We start from the raw sequence: 7,259 nt of genomic DNA on the forward strand, positions 1-7,259 counted from the left end.
TGGCAAGCAACTTAGCCTGGAAATAAACTTTTTACTGAATGTAAAGCTAAACTTAATAAAAGTCAGTTACACTGAGCTAGTTCTTCACTGATAATTGAATTAGTAGACATGCTGCAATTTTTCTTTACCCCAAAGTGTTTTTTATTAAAGTGAAAAAAAACCCCACCAATTTTTAGAATGAGTATTATTATCCTTCATCCATTACATACATCAACCTGGTTCTTATTTACAACACTGTTGGAAGGTAAATTGTTCGCACTGACGTGCTTCTTAGGTGGACAGGACTCTGAATTCGTGTCACAGCCAGAGGAATTCCCAACTCTGGCTTCTGAAATCACAGCCGTTTTGAGGAAATAACAGCAGAGCGAACCTTGCCGAGGCAGGACAAGAAACCCAACCCCAGGCGTTGGGTACTCCAGCCTGGGAAGCGGCCATAAATTCCGCTTTTCCAGAGCTTATTTGACGATCTTGTTAAATGGCTGCAAGGCTTCACCAGGACCCTGGTGAGGAGACCGACATTTTTAATTCTAGTGATTGGATGTAGAGAAGGATATGTACTTAAATGTGTTCCACTTGTCTTTAAAGGTTCTCACCATACAAGGTTAGAAACTGGTAAGAAAGCAATCTATTAAACCTGAATATTGAGGCCAGGTGAGGCAGTGCACGCCTGTAACCCCAGCACTCAAGAGGCTGAGGCAGGAGGATCGTGAGTTTGAGGGCAGCCTGAACTACACAGTGAGAACATATCTCCACAAACAAAACAAAACAAACAAGATCCCAAAGATTTATACCAAATACGGTATTACATAACTGAAAGATAATCGTTAGTATCTTTTGAGAAATGAGTTCATAAGGGTTGGGTTGTCATTCAGTGTTAATGCAGGTGGCCAGCATGCACAAGGCCCTGGGTTTGTGAAAGAAAAAGAAGAAAAAAAAAAGACAGTTCATTAACCTCTACTTAGTTCACAGGACTCCTCTGTCCCTCACTTTATGAAGATGAATTAAACTAAACAAAATTTAGGAAAACAGACAACAGCAAGGCCTACAAATGCAGGCTTTGGACTCAAATTCTTTGGGAATAGTTTTCTAATTTCTCTTTCTCCAGGACTTAATTTTTCCTTTTGCTTTTAACCAGTAACACCCAATGAGCTCTAGTTTTAATCCCCGCAGACATACACTTCTCTGTAGATGGACCAATGAAGTCTATTCAAATAGCTGAGCTGAGTTCCTGTATAACCTTGCTTTTGCTAACAGCATTAATTTACCAAGCAGAAGCTATCAAATTGTGTCTGTGCAAAAGCCACATTCCACAAACAATTCCTAATCGGCAAAAACTGTGTACATTTATAAGGCAAGGGGAGACACAAAGATTCATCTGTAAAAGGTATTAGCGAAACGTGCGGCTTTCCTGTAATTACCTGTTGTTAATTATAGGACTGCAACTGAGCTCTGATCAGCCCTCAGTTAGGCCATTTTCCATGGCCGCCCTGTTACTGCCAGTCAGAAGCCTTAAAAAACAAATCAGCAGCACGGGAGCCGGTCAGACCTGAAGACAGCACAAGTTCTGCTGTGGAACACTGCAGGCTGCCCGGCCCCAGGCCACGTCTTTTCCGACTCAAAACCTTGCTGGGCCCATCTTGCACTTTCTCTGTGGTAAGCAGATTCTTCTGGCTATTGGATCTTACTTGAGGCTAAAAAATTGAAAATTGGCATGCTGCACGGTAATAAAACATCTTTGTACTACATAGGAGCAGAAAGACACATTTGTTCAGAGTGTGATTTTTTTTTTCATTAAAAAAGCAAATTAGAATTTGATTGGCAAAGAGCCCACGGCCTTGACTCACTCACAGGAGAGGATGGATGGATTCCTAAGGAAAGCAGAGTTGGACCCCACCCCGCATGCTGCGAAAAACCACACTGTACCCCACCCTGTCTCGGGTGGCGGCAGGACTCCAGCTCTGTGATGGCTCCCCCACACTCCCTCGGTGGCCAGATCCCACACAGACGAATGGCAGCCAGCGGCAACAGAGCACGACCGAGGCAGTGCCATGAAGTAACCAGAAACATCACTGCCCGGAAATACCCACCACTGTCATCGTGCACGGTCAGGAAAACTGCTCTTCTAGAATGGCACATAAAACTTGAAAAGTGAGATTCCTTCGCTTATTATTCCACAGAAAACTTGAAAAAATAATAAAGATTTGGCTTTCCTAAAGCATGGCTACTCCTTAGTCCCGTTGTTCTTAAAAGCAATTTATGTAAAGCAGGCATTTCCCTAAATACACTGTGCGCTCCATGTACACACTGAGACGGTATTTGCATACAGTGCGAGCAAGCACTGATACACACATGGTAAAAACTTAAAAAATATGGACTGCATAAATCAGCAGCTGATTTTAAATACCCACCAACTTCAACAGATTTGTTTGCAATTGCTGAGTTCCTCAGGTAGAAGAGATCTTTCCTGCTGGTGGTGGTTCTAGAAGATGTTTATACTCTGCAGTGTACAGAAATGCTTCCCACACAAACAAAGAAAGGCAGGCCCCAGGACGTCGGTATTCTAACCTTGCCTTTGCTATTAAACACCCACCCGACAAAGGCGACAGGGACTGGCGAAATCAGTCTGCCATGCTACAGTAAACACGATATTTTGTGTGCTGCCCGACATTTTTCTCATGAATAGAAGTCACCCGCCATTTATTAGGAGATTTTCCCCCGATTGACACCCATTATGCATATTCAGTCAAGCTCAAAGGAGATTTGAAGTGATCAATATACTGTTTGTGCTGAAAGTCTATTAGCACTTCTAGCAATAAGCTCTGCAGAGAAACGAAAACAGATGTGACAGGGAGACAGAGAAGCGAGGGGCAGGGGAAGATAGGAGAGACGTTTGTCCTAATAAAAATCAGTTTTCGGATGCCTGATCACTGATGAAACATATTTAATACCTGGAATATTTTCAAAAATACTTTGAGTTACATGCCGAGATCTCCAAAGAGGCAGGGAGGGATTTAAGCCCACACTGGTCCACGCTTAGGGAGGCAGCCCTTGGCATCCTCAAAACGGAGACGGCAGAACCCACACCACCATCACCTCAGGGGACACAGGAAAGGCTTCCCGCCCGACTTGACACTTTGCATGTTACAACTTCCTGGACCGATCCTAAGGCGACCTTCCTTGGCCCGGCTGAAGCCCTGGGGTTAGCAGGTGTGGAAGAACAGTAACCACAGGACTTCATCCGGAGAACTCTGCTCCTGTGTCCACACACCAGCGCTGTCTGCTTGAGCACGAGAACAGGTGGGCAGGGCCACCCGGGTCTCTGGGACTTGTGGGAGGTGACAATTCAACATGCCCAATATGACAGGTGCAGTTTGCCAGAGAGCAGAGAAGACAACCAGTCCCTGGCTGAGAGGGGCTGGGTATGAGCTCACACAACTGCGGAATGAATCTGCTCCTACAGGGTACTGATCCCCACCCCAGGGGTGATACAGCCTCCTTCTAGACCTTTACGCACCTGGAGTCTAGAGCAGAAGGCATGAAAAGGGGGGAATGGTCTGTACAGATCTCCGGGAGAATCGACACAGAATGGTCTGCGGCACTTACATTTCGATCCCCTCTCAGGTAGAAAAGCGGAGTCACCATCCACTGGATTGGCAGCGCACCTGCAAGACACAGACATTTAGATCACAGGCAGTCTGAGGAGTCGGCAAATCCCACGAGCAGCAGAGGCCTGCAGGGACCTGGCCAAAGGAGATGCTCTCTGTGCTGCATCTGAACGAAAGCAACTTCTCGTGCTATTCTGACTCCTAAAACCCAGAGTGGGACCACCTCAAATCAAACTAGAAGGCGACACAGGGCAGAGGAGGCGCTCTACTTCCTTGGGGGACCAAGTGGATTCCTGTGCTGCCTCGAAGGAGAGTGCAGAGGCCACAGAGGAGGAGACGAGTGCCCTCCCTGCTCCTCACCGAGTCTCCTCAGCACAAAGAACCGAATCACCCTCGATAGCAGTTCTCATCTGTGTAGGATGAAAGTGTATGTGGCAAAATCTGCACACCGAAGCACATTCTTGAATTTTGAAGAAAAGTATGTGCAAGTATTTACTGGAACAAACTGAAAGGGAAAGCAACTTATAAATGGTTTTTCTCGAGGCTGCTCCCTTCTGCCTCCATTTAACACGCACACTGACATGTAAGTACATTAATTTTTAAATACGTGTAACCAAGGACACTACTGGCCCTATAACTCCTTGCGGTAAGTAAACTGGCAAGCGTGTTTTCTGTCCATTCCTTATTAAACACACGTGTGATACCTTCATGGGGGCAGGGAGTCAATTCCTGTCTAAAAGAAGCCAGGCGCCATTCGCCCCTCCTGGCCAATGACTTTGTCCAGGGTCCTGATGAAGTGCGTGGCTATTAACACCATCTGTGGTGGCAAAAAATAAGACTCGGTGGAGTCAGGCCGGTGTGTCTCCAGCCCGCTGCTCACTGCTGGGATCTGGCAGCGCGGGGCGGTGCCTCCTGCCCACTGATCTGGGACCTTCACACCTGCCAATGACTGTGCCCTGGGACGGCCACCTCCCACGCAGCGCCTGAGCAAAGCACCCAAGCTGTCCTTCCACTTCGATTCCTGAAATTCATCCTGATTTTAGGGCGGCTGGGCCAGAGGCAGTGAACCTGACTACGTGTGCACGGTGACTCGCCAGCCTTTGCAGGTGTGGCTGCGGATTTAAGAGCAGAGGAAAATAACATGGGTCGGGCAAGTGCGAGATGGTTTCAGCAGTTCGGTGCTCAGATGATTAGCTCTGAGGACAACGGGCAGTGCAGGAGGACCTCAGGCTGGAAAGCCACCGAGATACTCCCTGCCGTCACTACGCTCAGATGCAGAAATACTTCCACTCATTCCAGCCTCAGGGGAAAACCATCACTTTCTTCGCTTTAATGATTTATTTACCTAAAAAATGGATGTCAACCTCAAGAGGGCATCCTCCTGAAATTTATTTTTTTAAAAAAAGGAAAAAGTCTTTGTATCTCTCCTGCGGTTGGTCAGACCCGTACTCTGCAGCAGATGATGCGGTGAGCTTGGCTACGCCAGTAAGGAACTGAATTCCCAATGCCCCTTCCTTCGGAGCAGCTCAGAATGCTTTTCCCCCCGGATCTGAAATGCAATCCCCTTGCCTTGTGGTAGAAATGGCCTCCCTCTAGCCTGATGTGATATGTGAAGGACCTAGCAGGAAAGCATAAGTTCATTTGTCTATTTCTTGGTCCAATTCTGCATCTCTGACCTCAATGAGATACCAGGGGCTCGGCTGCACCACAAGTTGGTTTATTCCATGCATTGCCTGAAAATGTGATCCGTCTTCCTTAAAAAGAAAAAAAAAAACTTATGAAGAAAAATTGATGAAGAATATCAAAGCAAAAATAACTCTCGTGGGCTTCATGATATGCTTTGATATTTATCTCTCCGATCATGCGATCATGTATCTTGGATGCAGGATCTTAAAATCTGGAAGCAGCTCTTGCTTTGTACCCCCCCCATCAAAATCAACCTCTCAAAGTTAAACAGACGTTTTAACAAGCTGACAGGTGAAACAGAATAACAGTGCTTTCAAGACCTACCTATGGATCAAAGCCTACCCTCCAAAATGTTAGTAATTATTTCCATCAGGGCAACACCCAAGCTGAGATGCCGCCTCCCCTGCACCACTGCAATTGTCGAATTCCTCTCCTGGTCTTTCATGCAGATGCTTAGAAACAGGGTGGGGCTCCCTGGCTCTCAAGGCAATGTTAAGGGAATCTGTGCTGGAAAGAAAACTCAATGAATCATGTTCTGGTTTTTCAGCACCCTTCACAAATGCCTTGGAAACACCATGCCACAAAGTGCCACAGTTTCTAATGCTACAGTTGGGACGAAGACCTTTGTGTCAGCCCAGATAGGCTCTGCAGGAGCATGGATGGCACGCAACATAGGAAGGTGATCAGTCAAGGAATCCGGAAAAACCTCCCTCCCGGGAGGAGACCCGCTCGTCTGTTGGGGATATCGCTGATGATGCTTAAATTGGCTTCTTATTTTATTTTTCTCCTTTGCAAGTGCAGCTCAAGTCTGCAAGTCAAATCCGACCCTGCTGAGCCACGATGTCTCCCTCATGAGTCAGCAGGGCACTGAGGTACAGTCAGAGCTGCCTGGGGACACACCCATTTTACCAATCTGGACTCTGAACCTTTAAAAATCATCTCTACCCCAGTCGCGTCTGACCTGAGCACCTGCTCAGAACGCTGCAGCTCCAGAGCGGCTCCAAGGTGCACGCTGCACCCTTCAGCTCCTCTGCCGAGTGCAACTGGATCAGGGCTAGTTTCTCCCTCAACGGGCAACTCCTGCTTCATTTTCTCTCCAGTCTGCACGCTATCAGCCTGACATTCTGTTCAGCGGCATATGACAAATCACATTGGCCCTCACTGCACTCGTCAAAGCAGGATGTTTTCTATTTCCCAGGCCTGCTTCCTCCATGCTGCCACAACCCCGGACACACCAAAAATATGTCTTTCGTCCCCCTCCCTCTGGTTTCCTTGGTTTTTGTTTAGATGGGGAAGACGGGGTGCTAAGAAATAATGAACGGGTACAACTCACCCTAAGGAAAGGAAAGGAAAGCAACACGGCACCGTAAAGCCACAGGCACAGCTGCAAACTATGATTTAAATGCCCACACCTTTAATTTAAAGCACTCATTCCCCAACGCCGGCACCGGCTTTGAAAAACTTTACAACACGAAGTCCACTCTTTTTCACGTCTCTTTGCATGATTCAGCACTTTTAATACTAATTTTTGCCCAAAAGTTCAGAGGTAAAGGACCATCTTCTGGGTGCCTGGAAGCCTCGCTCGCTCCCGACCGAGCCACCTGCGCTTCTGCCACTGCAGGGGCGCAGCAAAAATGTAAGGGTCCTCGCCTCGCTGCCGCAGAGCCCTAGGGCTCCCCCGGGCAGGCACCTGAGCGGCTCGGTGACCGAACGGCCGGCCGCAGAGGCTTAGCCCTGCCCGGGCTGGTGCTCCCGAGCAACCGCACTCGCACGCCGGCAGGAGCGCTCAAGTCCTCCACCGGCCCGGTCCCCGCTGCTTGCGCTCCCACCTGATGGGTCTCCCAACCTTTGTCCAACACCTCGAGGCCAGCGTTGCCGGAAGGTGCCCCCCAGACCCAGGTCCGGCCAGAGCGCGGAGATGGGGGAGGGCGCCGCCAGGAGGCCGGGAAGGCGAGACCTCGGACTCGC

The sequence above is a fragment of the Fukomys damarensis genome, unplaced genomic scaffold, assembly GCF_012274545.1.
Source record: "Fukomys damarensis isolate Sample0158 unplaced genomic scaffold, DMR_v1.0_HiC HiC_scaffold_12, whole genome shotgun sequence".
Lineage (NCBI taxonomy): Eukaryota > Metazoa > Chordata > Mammalia > Rodentia > Bathyergidae > Fukomys > Fukomys damarensis.